Source organism: Protopterus annectens, chromosome 9.part0, assembly GCF_019279795.1.
Source record: "Protopterus annectens isolate FY-2018-M chromosome 9.part0, PAN1.0, whole genome shotgun sequence".
Taxonomy (NCBI): Eukaryota; Metazoa; Chordata; order Ceratodontiformes; family Protopteridae; genus Protopterus; species Protopterus annectens.
In genome coordinates, this window is record NC_056743.1 from 265,165,655 (window position 1) to 265,185,068 (window position 19,414).

The 19,414-nt window shown below is 40.0% G+C and overlaps 1 protein-coding gene across 1 annotated transcript in view; it reads left to right on the top strand.

Annotated features, from left to right (window-relative positions):
- LOC122811177 overlaps nucleotides 1-19,414 on the top strand; it is a 3,180,768-nt gene that overhangs the window by 2,973,193 nt on the left and 188,161 nt on the right. The gene's annotated exons all lie outside the window — the stretch shown is intronic.

Sequence of the window (19,414 nt, forward strand, 5' to 3'; positions counted from 1 at the left end):
GCATCCCTTATGAAGGATGTCTGACTATTTTCTTTGTCTTTGTCTTGCAACCTGATATAGTTTCTTTGTGCCACCTACTGAGTCACTTTCCAAAAACTGGTAGAGTGCTTCCGGTGCGCTGTTCTTTTCTATTGCAAATCCTTCTTAGCTTCTTTGTCAGCCAACCAGTATTTCTTCCTAGCCTGGTCTGTCTTTTCTATCTTCCACTTTTCCTGCACTCTTTTCTTCATTTTGATGACTTCCTGAACTTCTGCATTCCACCACCAGCTTTCCTTATGTACCTTATTTCCATAACTAGCTCAGCCTCATATCAGTTCTGTAGTCCTCACACATGCTGTTTTGAGTGCCGCCATTCTTATCATCCACTTATTTCTTACTCTTCTTGAAGTGCTAGAGCCTTGAATAATTCATTGAACTGTTGTGCTTTCCCTCCAGTAAACCTCCGATCTCCAGCCTGGCTTCTGTTGACCTTAGAGCCTTCTCCGACTATTGCTTGTAGGCGATTGTGGCAACTAGTGGTTTATGCTATAGGCCGACTGTTTCACTGTGGATTACTTTGCAGTCACTGATTCTACACCAGTGCCCTTTCCTTACTAGAAGGAAGTCCACCTGAGTTGCATGCTGACCCCTCTTTTATGTGATCTTGTGACTGTTTGTGTTTCTAAACCACGTGTTGGTTACTGTCAAGCCATTTGCCAGACAGAAGTATAGATTGGCCTCTCCTTCTTTATTCTTGTTGCCCCACCTATGTGAACCCAGGAAATCCTCATATCCTGTTCTGTCTGTCCCAGTATGTGCATTCAAGTCACCCATTATCAACTTCATTTCCTGTTGGACTGCTTTATCTAGTAGGTCCTGCAACTACTGTATGAACACACTCTTTTTTTCCCTATCACAAACCCTGCTGAGATTATGAATATTGCCCTAGCATTACACTGGAGTCTGACTGATATGAGTCTGTCACTAATTCTGATGATATCCATCACTGCATTCTGAAGCCTCTCTCACCACAATTCCTACACCATTTCTAGCCTGTCCTCCTCCTGAGTAGTAGATTCTGGATCCCAAGCCAAGTGTCTTTGCTTCACTGCCCTTCCATCATGTCAAGATAGCTGTATAATTGGGTAGTATATCATTGAATTAATTCCAGCAGTTTTATAGCTGGCACAAGTGTTCATGACCTACCATTTAATATTTTTAGAAGTATTGGTGTCCAAGTACTGCATATCATCATCAATTATTTTCCCGCAAAATTCTAAGAACTAAGTATTCTTATCTTCTAATTTAAAAGTCCAAAAACATCTGTCATTTATTGATATCACTATACCAAATTAAAACTCTCATCAGCAAACTGAAGATAAAAGTGCACATATGTGAAACCTTCCATTTTGTATCATGTTTCCTACTGTCAGTAACCTAGAACAAGGCTGGCATAATTGTGTGCCATCCTGGCACCCACTAGCAGTCCAGTCTCTTTTTGATAGCATTTGTTCCTAAAAATGAAAAAGCTGTTATTCAAAACATAATCAGTGCACTCCATAGCAAATCTTACTTCATGTACAATCAGACTCATACATTGATTTATAATGGAAGATATCCATTATTTCCCATTTATGTAATAGATTACAATAATATGCAAGAAAATTCTAACACAGAAGGAAGAGGAACTGCAAATTGGGAAAAATATCATGGAGGTAATGCCGGAGATCATAAAAGGCAACCTATTTTTCCCATGGACAAGACAGATGCAGAATCAGATAAAGAAGATATGGAAAGAAGGTGGGGGAGAATGGAGGGACAGAATAAGGAAAATAGGAAGGACAAAAAAAGAGGTTCATAGATGTTTACCAGGCTAACAGCCACAATTGCTTTTTTCAGCCTAGCCATGCATCCTAAATCTCTGACAAGTTGTGGTACCCTTGATAAGTGTAAGCAGGTGCTTGGGAGGTGAAACATTTACAAACAGAGGCCTGGGAGATGAACCATTTACAGGTTCCCTGTGTCCATTAGTGGCATAGGTGCCAAACCAGGGATGGATTTCCTGTTCCCATCCAGTTGTCCAAATTACACTTGAATTGGGTTAGGGAAGAACTCTGCTTTACATGGATGGGAGCCTGTTCCAGAAAAGGGGGTAGGCTCTAAGATTTATATCTGTCTCTCCAGCAGGTCCTATTTATGTTACAGGCAAAGTTTAAGTCTTTAGAATGGGTAATTCTGGTGTTGTTTGTTTTGTGGATATGCAGGAGGTCCATCAGAGTGGGCTCTGACAATGCCTTGTATGCTGAGTATAGATCTCCTCTCAACAGTCTGTAGGAGACAGAATACAGGGATAGGGCCTTGAGGTGGTCTGCCTTGAACATGTTACATATGCCCTGTATTCTTTTAGTGAGGAACCTATGTGGATGTTCCAGTTGTTGGATATGCCTAGTTAGGTACATAGCAAATGGGGCATTGTACTCAATGATAGGTCTGATGAATGCTGAATACAGTGGAACAATAACTTCTTTAGACCTAGATGCCATACATTTGTTTATAAGTTGCACAACATAGAATGAGTTCCTCTCCTCAGTACTGTTAGACACGATAGTCAAAGGCTAGATTACTGTCTGTGTGTGTCTCCAAGTCCCTGACTGCTGTGTTAACTTTTAGAAGTGTGATATCAGTATGTTAGTTTCCAGGAGTGGATGACTTCCGATACTATTGTGTATTTCTTGGCATTTCGTTTTTTTTTTTTAACAGATAACATCTTTATTAAATTATCACATATGCCATAGGCATTCAATCATTTATATAAATGAAAACAAACCATATTGATACAATTTTAGTTGTAAACATTGTACATCACAAACCATATTGACTTAATTGTAGTTGCAAACATTATACATCACTTATAATCTAGCCAGTCATTGTCAGTTAAACATTACATAGCTCATTCAAATCCTGCCTTCTTGTAGTCCTCTTTCCTCCTCTCCATGTATTGTTACTACATTCTTGGCATTTAGATTTAGTCCATGGCTCTGGCACCAGTTGTTTGTCTGTGTCAGCCCTTCCTGGAGAGCATTTGTGACAGTAGGAGATTCACTGGCAGCTCTTAATTTGCAATCATCTCCAATCTCCAAATGTAGGCAGCCAGAGGCCAGTTGTGTTGGCCTTAACAGCAGAGAAGTAAATTTTCAAAAAGGACCTGTCCCAAGACCGACCCCTGAGGGCCTCCATTTGTGGCTGGCCTCTTTGTAGAGGTGGTATCCCCAGTTCTAACTTCCTGGGTCCTGTCTGTGAGTCATCTGGCTATCTACCAGGTGACATAAGCATGTGTACCTATCCTGTTAAGTTTGTCAATAATGCCAGAATGAGGGTTGTGTCAAATGTTTTGGCTAGGTCAAGGTAGGCAGTGTGAACCATTTTGCCCTCATCCATTGCTTTGGTGACCTTAGAGCCTTCTCCGACTATTGCTTGTAGGCGATTGTGGCAACTAGTGGTTTATGCTATAGGCCGACTGTTTCACTGTGGATTACTTTGCAGTCACTGATTCTACACCAGTGCCCTTTCCTTACTAGAAGGAAGTCCACCTGAGTTGCATGCTGACCCCTCTTTTATGTGATCTTGTGACTGTTTGTGTTTCTAAACCACGTGTTGGTTACTGTCAAGCCATTTGCCAGACAGAAGTATAGATTGTCCTCTCCTTCTTTATTCTTGTTGCCCCACCTATGTGAATCCAGGAAATCCTCATATCCTGTTCTGTCTGTCCCAGTATGTGCATTCAAGTCACCCATTATCAACTTCATTTCCTGTTGGACTGCTTTATCTAGTAGGTCCTGCAACTACTGTATGAACGCACTCTTTTTTTCCCTATCACAAACCCTGCTGAGATTATGAATATTGCCCTAGCATTACACTGGAGTCTGACTGATATGAGTCTGTCACTAATTCTGATGATATCCATCACTGCATTCTGAAGCCTCTCTCACCACAATTCCTACACCATTTCTAGCCTGTCCTCCTCCTGAGTAGTAGATTCTGGATCCCAAGCCAAGTGTCTTTGCTTCACTGCCCTTCCATCATGTCTACATAGGATTTCTAGCCTCCTCCATACCATCATGTCATACACTTCGAAGCTCCATCCTGTTAGTGAACTTACATTGAGTGTAGCAATTTTTAGTTCATGTTTGGCAGTTTGATTGGTTTTACATCTAGCTTTCACTCAACAGAGCTATCTCAAGTAACCCAGGCTGGGCAACTGGACACTGGCTGGCCAGTAGCGTATTGACTCACAGCTGATGGGCTTTATGGTGGGCACACACTACTCACCCCTCCTACTGTTAGCATGGGTCCCTGGCATAGTTGGGAGAAGGCTGGGTCCTCAATCCCCTTATGACCAGCTGTGCTGTGACTGAAACCTGGTTCAAGGCTCCTGAGAGCACCCCGGCACTATCAGGTTTTACCTCATATCATGCGTTCCGGCCCCAAAACCCGGACCGTACCACAAAAGGAGGGGGTGTATCCATATTCATCAAGGATACCCACACCTCCAGGCTGGTGGCAACTCACGAAGCATCAGAGACCATTCAGGTGCAATTACCATAGGCAAAACTGCTCTACAGTTTGTAGCATGTTACAGGCCACCCTCTCAAACTCAGGAACCCCACACAGCCTTCCTGAAGACACTGGAGAGTATAAATGTCTCTCCAAACACCATCATATTGGGTGACTTCAACTACCCAAACATAGACTGGGAACATTACTCAAGCCCCAATACCCTAGCCCAAAGGTTCCCGGAGTTTATAAACTCAAATGCTGTGGAAAAACTTGTCACCATTCCCACAAGAGGTGAAAATATACTAGACCTGATCATCACAAACATGGGGACAAAATGCTCCACACCGGAAGTATATCCCTCATTGGTGAGATCAGACCATAAACTAATCTCACTGGAGATCCACATCCCGCCCCCACCCCCAACAAAAAAGACCACAGTGAAGAACTTCTCAAAAGCCAACTTCACACTTCTTAAGGCCCCTGAGCCATTGGAAACCACAACCCACGCTGCTGAATCCCTTACAAATGCTTTCTATGAACACCTCCAGGATTGCATGGATCAAGCAATCCCAAATAAAATCAAGACCCTTTCCACCAAAGGCAAGCGCCTGATCTGGTGGACCCCAGCCATAAACAAACTTTACAACAAGAGGAGAAAGCTACTACAAGATAGAGCAAAATCCCTAAAAGGGAAGACATCTCTGATCAATACTAGTAAAAAACTACGATCACTCATAAAATCATCCAAGGCCAACTTTGAGAGAAAAATCGCCAAGGACTCAAAAGACAATCATAAGGCCTTCTTTAGCTATGTTAGAAACCTGGGTGGAAACTCCCAGATATGCTCAGAATTAGTCCAAAATGATACAAAAATCACTGAACCCACAGACATTGCAAACATACTGGCAGACAGGTTCAGTGAAAATTTCTCCCCCCCCCCCCCAAAAGGAGAAATATCTATCCCAGCAGAGTGTAGCCTCCCAATCATCTCAAATGCCCAGGTGAGAGCTGCTCTCTCTAAAGCTAAAAACACAGGATCAATGGGACCGGATGGTGTCCCCGGCTGTGTGCTACATGAACTCAATGAGGAACTAAACCCACACATAAGGCTGCTGTTTAATCTTAGCCTTACCACAGGATACGTACCCAAAGAGTGGCGTACGGCAACTGTGGTCCCACTCCACAAAGGCGGTGCTTCTACGAACCCTGGTAATTACCGCCCCATAAGCTTAACAAGCCTGGTCTGCAAAGCTATGGGGAGGACCATAATGGAACTCATAAATAAAGACATAGGGGACCTACAGACATTGGATCCTACCCAATTCGGCTTTGTCAAGGGCAGATCATGCCTCTTGAACTTGGTCGACTTTTTTGAAACAGTCATCAAGGCCATTGATGAGGGTAAGGCAGTTCACACAGCCTACCTTGACCTTGCAAAAGCTTTCGACACAATACCCCACTCGGGTATCATAGAAAAGCTCACCAGCTTAAATGTAAACCCATATGTCACAAGATGGGTTGCAAACTGGCTCAAGGACAGAACCCACAGGGTTAGAGTTGCTGGTGCCATGTCAGACTCCAAGCCGGTCACAAGCGGTGTCCCACAGGGCTCAGTCCTGGGCCCCCTCTTGTTCGGCATCTACTTTTCAGAAGTGCAGGCAAACATAGGAGGATTGTAGCTGACAAAGTTTGCAGATGACTGCAAACTGGGCGCCATAGTTGAAAATCCATCAGACACAGATATCCTTCAGAGAGGTCTCATAGAAATGGATAACTGGTGCCAGAGCCATGGCCTTAAGCTAAACACCAAAAAATGTATAGTCATACCCTTTGGCAAAAACAAGGTAACCCCAAGTTACCACATAGGTGGCAATCCATTAAGCACAGAAGAGGTTATCAGGGACCTGGGGTCCCAAGTTGACAGTAACCTTTCTTTTGACACTCACATTGCCAAAGTGGTTAGGAGGACCTTCTACATTGCCCACCTGATTATGAAGGGATTCACATCCAGATCAAGGGAGGTCATTGTTCCCCTGTACTCTTCACTTATCAGACCAATGATTGAGTACAATGCCCCATTCGGAATGTATCTTACCCGACACCTGCAGCAATTGGAAAGACCCCAAAAGTTCCTCACCAAAACGATAAAGGGGCTCAAAAATATGCCATATGCTGCCTGACTGAAGAAACTCCAGCTCTATTCAGTCGCATACCATCTGCTCAGAGGTGACCTGTGCCTGACATACAAGGCCATGTCCAACCCGGAATTAATGGACATGCTCCACCCCAAAAAATCCAAATCCACCAGAGCCACAAAAGCAAGAGACTTAAACCTCAACACGGATATAAATAGGACGTGCTGGAGGGACAGATTCATCACCCAGAGACTCCCTATGCTGTGGAACAGAATCCCGGTCTATGTAAGACAGAGCACCTCGCTGGCTCTGTTCAAGAGGAATCTTGACCAGTGGATGGGAGATTGTAGGTTTACCCCGGGGATCATCTCTGTATCACTGCTGGACAGAGGCACGGCAAACTAATGGGTATAGTATTCTTCAACCTAAGGGGTGGTGAAAGCCACACAACTCTGGCTAGGCTTATAAATGCCCTAGGGCAGATAGCCTAGTATGAACCTATGAACCTAAATACCCATGCCCAGTTGGCGATATTATTCAACATGTCCAAATCACCTAGGGCAATATGTTACACCATTGAGTGGCTAGGCCTGCCACAGCGCACAGTCTGTGATCCATGTTCTCCTACATTGAAGATACTGCACACCACAGTAGATGCCCAAAGCGGTTGGTCTTTACAACTGTTCCCCTTATAGGGCACCATGTAGAGTCTGTGCTGCTGCCCACAGCTCCAGTTATTGGTAAGTTTGAGATGGAAACACTCAGCATATTTTTAGAGGTAGGAAGAGCCCCATAGAGACAGAGAGAGAACATGCAGACTCAAAGAAGGCATTGGTCGGAAGTCAGGATCGAACCTTGTGCATTGGAGGCAAAGACCTTAACCATTATACAAACTGGTCTACTTTTTTAATATCCTTCCTCCAGTCCTTTAAAATCAATCTGAAAGACTTCATAGCTAAAACCTGGCTCTTTTCTTATTCAATCCCAGGATAAACTATATCCCTAAATATGAACAGGTACCTATTCATACCTTATACCTTTTTACGCTCCTTCTTTACTCACTTCCTAACATCAATCAATTTTTCTCCCCTGACTCTATATCTAAGTTTGCCATTACTTTGTTTTTTTTCCCTCTCACTTCATATTGCATTTCCTGTTTATATTATACTAACTTACCTTTAACTTCTCTAAACTGGCTAACATTAATCGAAATATTAAATCATTGTCATATAAGTTGCATTACATTTAACCAATGTTGTTGCATTGCATCTAATTTTATTTAGTTATTTAAACTGTAGACATTTTTGTATTATTTTTAAAGATTGTAAAATTGTTGTTCATAAAATGTTTTTGTAATATTCTGGAGCTTTTTCCCCTAGGCCTCTACCGAAAATGGGCTGCTTCAACTTTACCAGAAATCAAATGTTAGTAAATAAATAAACAGATTTGTACTCTCTGCATTCTAACTCTTCTTCTTCTCTATCTCTACATCTTTCATACTTCATACACTGGGATATTATCTAATCTTTTACAATTTCTATACCTAACACTATGCGTGATACATTAACAGAGCTGTTTGTTTGATGGCACAACTGTGTTAATGCATTCTGTTTCTCAACTTTCTTTTAGTCCTAAGTAAAAGCCATGATGTTAAACCCTATGCTCCATAAACCACATATTGTAAAAAAAAATAAAAAATAAAAAAAAAAAAATTGAAAAACCTTGGGAATTCTTACACTTACCTGCTTTGGCACAATAAAAAGTCCCTATATTGGAGACGTGCCTATATATGTTGCAGTTAAAACATTTAAGTAGCACATTTCCTTTTGACTTGTTTGGTAGTAGTTTTATAAAAAGTCTCATTTAAGTTAATGCCCCTTTTGCTAATAAAGATGGATTTTACATTAACTACTTCTAAAACATCAGAAATTGCTATTATTATACAGCAATTACTACTGTAAAAGTTAGTTATGTTTGCTTTCCAGTTTGTAGGCTTTAGGAGCTTGTAGTAATAGGAAGTGGATCCAGAGAAGTAATAGTGGCAAGAGCTAAGGCCCTAACTCAACCTTTATAGTACAAAAAACCTCACTTAGGTTATTTCTGATGGTCTTACTATGATAACTCCTTACTACAAAAGTTTCTTCTAGTAATGAAACACATTTTTGTTTTTTGTCATTGTTTGTACTGAAATCCTTTACCTTATTCACTGACCTTTTACCACATTTATATTTAGATCATAGTATCATAGGAAGTTACTAGGCTAATGGCTCTAGGGCCCTTAGAAGCCTAAACAAATTTTATCCTTATTTCCATGATCAAGATAGCTGTATAATTGGGTAGTATATCATTGAATTAATTCCAGCAGTTTTATAGCTGGCACAAGTGTTCATGACCTACCATTTAATATTTTTAGAAGTATTGTTGTCCAAGTACTGCATATCATCATCAATTATTTTCCCGCAAAATTCTAAGAACTAAGTATTCTTATCTTCTAATTTAAAAGTCCAAAAACATCTGTCATTTATTGATATCACTATACCAAATTAAAACTCTCATCAGCAAACTGAAGATAAAAGTGCACATATGTGAAACCTTCCATTTTGTATCATGTTTCCTACTGTCAGTAACCTAGAACAAGGCTGGCATAATTGTGTGCCATCCTGGCACCCACTAGCAGTCCAGTCTCTTTTGATAGCATTTGTTCCTAAAAATGAAAAAGCTGTTATTCAAAACATAATCAGTGCACTCCATAGCAAATCTTACTTCATGTACAATCAGACTCATACATTGATTTATAATGGAAGATATCCATTATTTCCCATTTATGTAATAGATTACAATAATATGCAAGAAAATTCTAACACAGAAGGAAGAGGAACTGCAAATTGGGAAAAATATCATGGAGGTAATGCCGGAGATCATAAAAGGCAACCTATTTTTCCCATGGACAAGACAGATGCAGAATCAGATAAAGAAGATATGGAAAGAAGGTGGGGGAGAATGGAGGGACAGAATAAGGAAAATAGGAAGGGCAAAAAAAGAGGTTCATAGATGTTTACCAGGCTAACAGCCACAATTGCTTTTTTCAGCCTAGCCATGCATCCTAAATCTCTGACAAGTTGTGGTACCCTTGATAAGTGTAAGCAGGTGCTTGGGAGGTGAAACATTTACAAACAGAGGCCTGGGAGATGAACCATTTACAGGTTCCCTGTGTCCATTAGTGGCATAGGTGCCAAACCAGGGATGGATTTCCTGTTCCCATCCAGTTGTCCAAATTACACTTGAATTGGGTTAGGGAAGAACTCTGCTTTACATGGATGGGAGCCTGTTCCAGAAAAGGGGGTAGGCTCTAAGATTTATATCCGTCTCTCCAGCAGGTCCTATTTATGTTACAGGCAAAGTTTAAGTCTTTAGAATGGGTAATTCTGGTGTTGTTTGTTTTGTGGATATGCAGGAGGTCCATCAGAGTGGGCTCTGACAATGCCTTGTATGCTGAGTATAGATCTCCTCTTAACAGTCTGTAGGAGACAGAATACAGGGATAGGGCCTTGAGGTGGTCTGCCTTGAACATGTTACATATGCCCTGTATTCTTTTAGTGAGGAACCTATGTGGATGTTCCAGTTGTTGGATATGCCTAGTTAGGTACATAGCAAATGGGGCATTGTACTCAATGATAGGTCTGATGAATGCTGAATACAGTGGAACAATAACTTCTTTAGACCTAGATGCCATACATTTGTTTATAAGTTGCACAACATAGAATGAGTTCCTCTCCTCAGTACTGTTAGACACGATAGTCAAAGGCTAGATTACTGTCTGTGTGTGTCTCCAAGTCCCTGACTGCTGTGTTAACTTTTAGAAGTGTGATATCAGTATGTTAGTTTCCAGGAGTGGATGACTTCCGATACTATTGTGTATTTCTTGGCATTTCGTTTTTTTTTTTTTTAACAGATAACATCTTTATTAAATTATCACATATGCCATAGGCATTCAATCATTTATATAAATGAAAACAAACCATATTGATACAATTTTAGTTGTAAACATTGTACATCACAAACCATATTGACTTAATTGTAGTTGCAAACATTATACATCACTTATAATCTAGCCAGTCATTGTCAGTTAAACATTACATAGCTCATTCAAATCCTGCCTTCTTGTAGTCCTCATTCCTCCTCTCCATGTATTGTTACTACATTCTTGGCATTTAGATTTAGTCCATGGCTCTGGCACCAGTTGTTTGTCTGTGTCAGCCCTTCCTGGAGAGCATTTGTGACAGTAGGAGATTCACTGGCAGCTCTTAATTTGCAATCATCTCCAATCTCCAAATGTAGGCAGCCAGAGGCCAGTTATGTTGGCCTTAACAGCAGAGAAGTAAATTTTCAAAAAGGACCTGTCCCAAGACCGACCCCTGAGGGCCTCCATTTGTGGCTGGCCTCTTTGTAGAGGTGGAATCCCCAGTTCTAACTTCCTGGGTCCTGTCTGTGAGTCATCTGGCTATCTACCAGGTGACATAAGCATGTGTACCTATCCTGTTAAGTTTGTCAATAATGCCAGAATGAGGGTTGTGTCAAATGCTTTGGCTAGGTCAAGGTAGGCAGTGTGAACCATTTTGCCCTCATCCATTGCTTTGGTGACCTTCTCAAAGAAGTCCACCAGGTTGAGTAGGCATGACCTGCCCTTGATGAAATCAAAATAGGTTGGGTCCAGTGTCTGGAGATTTGCTGTATCATTATTGATCATTTCCATGATAATTTTTTCCATGGTTTTGCATTTGAGACTAGAAAGACATATGGGTCTGTAGTTTCCAGAGTCTGTAGATGGCCCACCTTTGTGCAGAGGGATGACTGTTGCTGTTCTTCATTCATGAGGCACAAAGCCTGTTTGAAGGCTAGAGTTAAATAGCAATTCAAGAGGGGTGCCCGATAGGTCATGGTGGAAAGGAAGATGATAGTGCAGAAGTGGACAAAGAAACAAAATCATATGTTGGGATCAAATACAAATAGGAAGAATACCTAAACGATAGGAAGAACTTCAAGAGAACTGTGAGTTTGACTGATGTTTGGAATGGGAATTTCATTTAGTGAAAAATAGATGGCAGCATATTAAAGATAAACACGGAGAATCAATGCAAACTCCACAACTTGTATATGAATTAGAGGGGACGAGATGAGAAATAAGAAAATGGGGGTGGTGTTTAAAGTAGGGCAGGCTTGAATCCAGGAAAAAATAAAGATATTCTTGAGGAAATAATGATGAACTGGATAAAAGAACTAGAGGAAAGAGTAAAAGAAAATGGAAGTGGTTTACAAAGTTCTTTAGATATGTGGCTAAATCACAGAAGCATTTGCAGGGCAATTCCTCTGTAAGTATTTTTTAACCAAACAAGACTTGTAAGGATGTTCCTGGCAATGAATAGGACTTGCTGGAGATGTGAACGAGAGCCAGGAACATGGTCAGACATATTCTAGGACTGTGAGAGAGTGGGCAAATGCAAAAAGAAGTAGAGCAGTTAATAAAAGATAAAGGTTAAGGGAGATAGTGCTAGCAATAAAACTGTTTATCTTAGGATATGCAGAGGGAGTTCAAGAGGAGGTAAGAGAAAGAGTAGGAGTGATAGTAACATCGGGGGGAGAAAGTAATAACTAAGAGATGGAATCAGAATGAAAGGCCCAAAGACTGAGACATTGATAAGAAAACTAATGAAAGAAGAAGGGAGAAATGTACTTCCCAAAGAAAAAGGAAATTAAATTTAGAAGAAGATAGATAGGCTACCTGGAAGAAGTAAGGGATTAAGAGAAGATGGGCATTCAGACAAGGGATGAAAAGGAGAGACTGTGACTGTTGTAAATAGTCAAAGGGAACTGTAAATATATGAAGTACATCAGTGATTTACAAAATTGTTAAGATGTTGATGTGGAGGGGAAACTAAAACTCGCGATGGAGAGAGATGGAATAAAGTTAAACATGTTGATTTGATTGTAACTGGTGATACCAAGACCACAGAAATCTGTTAAATGTAAAAGAACAAACAGTTAATACTGCTGATTATAAATGACCCTGCAGTCTATCAACAGTGGATATTTACACCCCATGCATGAGGATTGCATTGAGTGTATGATAATAAAATGGATAAATAAATGGCTTTAAAAAAGGACTGAAAACTACAAGTGATCCTATTACTACTACAGTGTCTGAACCAATCTCACACAGTTACCCAGTTAAGGAGAAGTGCATATGCTGAGCAACCTAATGAGAAAAAAAAAACTAGTGCTTTTTATGTGGTAATGGTACTGGGCTGTACTCTGAAAGTATAGAGTAGATATGGAAACTGGAAAAGATGTCTCAACACAAAAATGTGGAAAAAGAAGTTCTGAAAGTTTGTAATGCATTCATTGGCATAATTTAGATCGGGTCTATATTATGTAATTGAAAACTGCATTCACCGAACTGCATCTACATCAGAAATACAGTTCAGCTAATTCGCTCTTGTGGGGGGGCTGTGCTCCCCACACACCCCCGCTTATTATATATATAAACTCCGAGATCGCACTACAATGAGGAACGGGCAAATTTTCCAGTCTTCATTGTACTGCAATCTCACCATTAACAGTTCGCTGAACTACATTTCTGATGTAGATGCAGTTCGCTGAACTGAATTTTCGGTAACATAATATAGACCCATTTAGATCAACATGACTACAACTGCCACTCCCAAAGTAAGGATGTGGCCTGGGAACTGCAGTACTACCATGCTGAGCTTTCAAGTCCTCACATTTGTGGTGATGAGAGGGATCCACTACGAGTCATTGAAAACCTTTATGTCACAATTGCCTGGCAAAAATTCCTCAAAACAGTTCACGTGTACAGGCAGTTGAAACATATGCTCATATGTATCACTTTATGAGCAAATATATCTCATTTTTTATGGGATTCCAAGCTTCCCTGGACTACCTTGGGGGAGAGGACTTTATCCTTCCTTCCTTCTTACTTTATTATTTGTACTCCAGTGTCACTGTACCTCAGGGAAAGAGCAGTCAGTTAAAATGGAAAAAAAAACAAACATCTTGCACTTTCTCTGGGAGCCTGTGGTCTCAAAAATAGCAAAACTAACTTACAACATGAGCAAAAAAAAAAAATGAAAGAAAAACTCACTCAAGCCTGTCAGAGTATGAACGGATATACATAATCTTTTTGTAGGGTGAAGGCCTTCCTGCACGTCCTTCTGGGGCTTTATACCCCCACTTTATTATTCTGACTGCACTGCACCTTTAAGAAAGTGCAGTTAATTAAACAAAATTAAAAATTGTTTTGGTCTTTCTCTTGGAGCCACTGATCTTAGAATAATACAATTGCCTAACAATCTGAGTAAAAATAAATCACTCCTACATGGGGATTGCAAAGAAAACTCAAGAAAAATTACCTTGTGCAATTAAGTTTGAACAATGCTGACTTGCTTGCTAAAGGATCAAATAGCTGATCCCCACAAACCTGTTTTCAGAAGCACAAGAAAGAATGTGGAACCTGTTCTTGGAAAGCACTAAATGATACTGTGTATTAATGTTTTGTTTAGCATATTTCTCAGAAGGTCCTTGCTCTGCAAAGTAGGGTCTGAGTTACTGCTAGAAAAAGTTCACAAGTTGTCTAAAAACTGCCTTGTAACCCCATCCCAGCTCCCTCCACCACCAGCCACAATACTAAAAAAGTACTTTCCATTGAGACAAGCAGAAGCAAGGGGAGGAAGGAACACTGTGAAAGACTTGGGAGTCTGGGGAGCCCTTCAAGATATCAATAAAGGAAAATCTCAGACCTAGTATACTGCTTCCCTTTACCTCTTGCTGTGGAGCATCTTGTTCCATATAGCCTACCTGGAAAAGACTTGCACCAAAAGGAAGACCACTGAAGTCCCAAGAGACCCTTGTTAAGAAAGTAGACATCCTGACACTACCTCTTGAAGCAGTATGCTCTTGAAAAATAAGAAAATAATCAGACATTTCATCCTTTCTGATACATTTAGATTCCAGCTCTTAAAGTAAGGCAGCTGTTTGTTCCCCAAAAGCATATCCTAAGCTACAGGAAGGATACTAAGCTTTATTATTTTTAAGTTTTAGGGTGCAATACTAAAAGTAATGTTTACAGATATTACATATATCAGGAATGAAGTAAGCAACACGGGTGTACAGATATTGCAAATATTAGAGTGTAGGTAACAACACTTGAAGAGGGATGTACGGTTTTTACCTGTAAAGTAGGATGGGGACAAGACTAAGTGCCGTCAGCACAAAATGTCGTTTTCCAGCTATAATCATCTTTAAAAGTAAAGTAAGCTGCATGACAGGCAAGTATGTGCAAATGAGAAGAGAGCCTAGACAAGGTATGCAAAATTTTAAGCACTGACTTGCTTTCTACACCAAGAACCACGTACTCTGTAGCATATATAACAACTGTTGAACCATGCCACTGTGTTGCATCACTTTGGATTCCAGCTGTAATTATGCTGGTGTATGTAATTGCAAATCAGTTACCAACTACCTCATGTGGGCATATTGATATTAATACAGTAAAAATTGAGGGGTGAGTTTAGACTTTGTGTTCAGAAACATTTTTTTAAAGTTAAGTGTTTCAGAAAACAGTCTGAAAAAATGTTTTACACATAATGCATGTGAACACTTTTTGTGTAAAAATGAAAGTTGGATTTACTCTGGTAAACATGATCTGTAATTGAGAAAACCGGAGAGCTGTTACCAAAGGACTGGCCTCAAAATGTAACTGATGCTTCTTTCTATATTCTGTTAGTAAGCTACAGCCCCTGGGACTTGCTGAGAACTGACTGGTGTCCCAGACAGACACAGTGGCTGGCAAGGAGGAGTGACATATGTTACTTGGAGAAGATTTACCTTACTGTTAAGCCATTAGAAAGGAATTATACCAGCATGTAATGAAAGCAAAGAATGTGCACAGACACACATATTGTCTAGGAAAATTTGATCAGAACTCCAAGGCAGCTTCTTAGTACTGCCATCTTACATGGTTGGGTTGGATAAACACCTGAACATGCTAACAAAGTGTTCAAAGGAAAACCTTTTGTGCAAGAGATTAACTTGACTTAAGAGCAACAGTAAGTACTAGTATAAATTTGAACATTGTTGACAGCTTTGGAAACCCTGTAATGGATGCAAGATTAGATGGTCAGTGGAATCTAGGTATTAGATTATGCTGAGGCCAGGAGAAGGGGTCAGGATCAGTATAGCAGCAAGAGGATCTGGAGATTAAATCAATTTAAGGTAGATAAGAGAGATGCTAGTAGAAGAATGGAGTTAAGGGAAAGAATGTCTACTGACGTTCTGCACCAGTAACAAGACAGTGTACTACGGATAAATGTTGTCTAAAATCACTGTCATATTGAACCTAAATAAAATTAAACTCTTATTATGTAGGTAGTATAGTGTCTCTAATGAAAGGTTCCCCAACATCTAATCCCAACCTTGCCTAACTGCCATATGTCACCACACTTACTTTCACCTTCAAATCTGTGCCCACATCCTATGTAAAACTACTCTTAAACTCAAACCATGTTCTACTTCAGCTTATGACCTTCCAAGTGAATACCCTAAAATAGCAGCTAATAGCATTGCCTATTGTGTCTCAATCCTGGTCAGTCCTGGAATCCCACGTTCCCTCTCTGGAAAAAAATACACATTATCCCTGTACGCAAAGGACGAAATTCAACAGCCGTCACTAACTTAAGACCAATAGCAATCTTATGTTCCTCTCCAAAATACTTGAAAAATGTATTCAAAAACAATTGCTAAACTATCACCTACAGGAAGAACTCCTATAGTACTAACACTGCACTTCTAACTTTTATAGATGCTGTCAGTATAGCTGAATATAACAGCAAACTAGTCTCCTCCTTATCTCTAGACTTATCTAAAGCCTTCGACACAATTTGGCACACCTCTTGGCCCACCTTTCTGTGGTTCAAAGGCTGCTTGTGCAATAGGTATCAGTTAGTACAATGACACTCCACCCTCTCTCTATACCTCCCAGTTACCACTGGTTCTTGCCATGGTCCCCCTCTCTGTAACAATCAAAGCAATACTTTCCACACATCCACACAATAGTCCTCCCTAATACAATACACAGATGACTTCACACTCATACACACATCAGACAACCTGGATCATCTCAAAAAGGGAATTAGGAAGCTTTAACAGTCACTGAAACATGACTTTGTAACTTACAACTCATGCTCAACCACCAAAAAATAGCACACTATTGCTCTCTTCCCCAAATCCCTCTCTCATGAAAAAAAACTAAATGTAAAAAGCTCTCTCTTAATAATATAACCATTGAAGTCACTTCTTATAGCAAATTATTAGGGATGATAGTAGATGATAATCTTAAATTCTATCTGCATATACAAAATTACATAAAAATCACCAAAAACTAGGGATGTTTTACAGAGCCAAAAACATTCTCACTGATGCATCTAAAACTACACTTGCCACTACCTACAGCTTCCTGTTACAAATCTTTGGCACTCCCATCATTACTAATATCCAGGCATTGCAAAAATCATATTGAGAACAATGTTTTTATAAAGTGGTTAAATGTGCAGCAAATACCCCTTTCAGAACTCTCCAGTGTATAGCACTAAAAAGCGTAACTTGGTTAAAATATACTCGGCTTCTCAAGACCTATAAAATTTTCCAATATATATCTGCTTGTCTAGCACTAAATACCTTACTACACAGTTATGTTCCCATAAGGCCATTACAATACAATGATCAACAATTGCTCTCTTTTTTCAAACCTAGCAAATCTGCTGAACATTGTTTATACTTGTACCATGTAGCTAAGGCCTGCGACTCCTTACCTGTATCCATCAGGTTACTACCCTCCCTTCAATCCTTTAAACCTATTTTGAAAGACTTCCTAACCAAAATCTGGCTCTGTTCTTGCTTAATCCCAAGAATAACTATACTCCTAAATATGAACAAATATGTATTCATACCTAACTCCTTACCTGTATCCAACAGGTTACTACCCTCCCTTCAATCCTTTAAACCCATTTTGAAAGCCTTCCTAACCAAAATCTGGCTCTGTTCTTGCTTAATCCCAAGAATATCTATACTCTTAAATATGAATAAGTATGTATTCATACATAACACCTCCTTACTCCCCCTTCTTTATTCACTTCCTTACTTCATACAGTTTCACTCCTCTGACTCTGTCTAAATTTACCATAACCCATTTTTCTCCCATATCATATTGCAATTCCTGTTTGCATTCTATTACACCTTTAATTTCTCTAAACTGGCTAAAATTTCCCTAAATATTACATCATTGTCATACAAGTTGTATCTTTTCATAACCAATGTTTTCACATTGTCTTTTTTTTGCGTCTTTCGGCTTTTCCCGGTTAGGGGTCGCCACAGCAGAACTCCGGTCTGCTAATGATTGGTAGTTGATTTTTACGTGCCGAGTTACCAGCCCTGATGCACAACCTTCAACGAAGGTACACCCATTCACGCATGTCTCCACGCAGAAGACGCTCTAACTGAGAATCAAACCGGACAGTGTCTTACTGTGAGGCGACAACGCTACCGCAGCACCTTATGTCTAATTTGGTGTAATTGTTCAAACTGCAGATTTTCTATTGTATTATTTTTGAAGATTGTGAAATAAATTAGAGTTCTTAAAATGTTTTCATAATACTTTGGAGCTTTTCTTCCTGGGCCCCTGCTGAAAATGGGCACTTTCCCAGTCTGACTTTCCTGGTAATAAAATGTCAATAAATAAATAAGTAATTTAGAAGTACCAAGGCTGCTCTTACTTTATTTTAAATGTAGAAATTTCAGCAGAAATATAATTTTATATTCATACATATGGGACAAGAAGACTTTTTTTAATATAAAGGTAAAGGAGGAACTATATTTAAAAATTCAGTTTACAGAGTCCTTGATACATGGTAGCTTTCAAAGTGTTTATCTATCAGTGTTTTATGTGGTAGTTTGTGTTGAGGTTTCCATATAGTTTAGAAGAGTTCACTCCATCGTTACCTGATGAGCAGAAAGACTGTGTGAGAGAGATTATTTCCAAAGTTTCTTTACTGTTTAAGCATGCTTTAAAGAGTGCCTTGGATGGGGCTGATACTGTCTCTATTAATGCAGTAATATCGGAGGTGGTGAGGAGGTATGCTTGATTGCCCAGCCAAAACTTTTTCTGATGCGTTAAAAAGGAGATTATGAATGGTCCTGTTGATTATGATTGCATGTTTCATTCAGTAACTAATTGTATCCTAAAACACTGGAATGACAGGGTTAAACTGATGCAAGGGGCATCTAAAATGTTCTATATTCCCAAGTTTCCTCCAGTAAGCAGGATAATTTTCAGTGGCCCTACAAACAGAAGTCTCAGCCAAACAAAAACCAAGGCATTCAAAGGAAATGGCAGGGCGAGAACTCCTCTAAATCTATCAAAAGTCATTCATTTCCCAAAAAAGGATGTCCCCCCCTTCCAGCTTTTGACTTTGCTGCAGCTCATCTGCCATCATTCCCGAAAAAAGAGCAGTCGTGGATACCAGTATTGGACATATCCTTCTAAATATGTGCATCAAGGTCAAGTTCAAGATTCTCACCCTGCAGACAGTGCTTCCTGTGCTGCCAGACCACTGCTTCATGGTGACCCTGGACTTGAATGATGAGTATCATGTTATCCCCTCTGCTCATCTCTT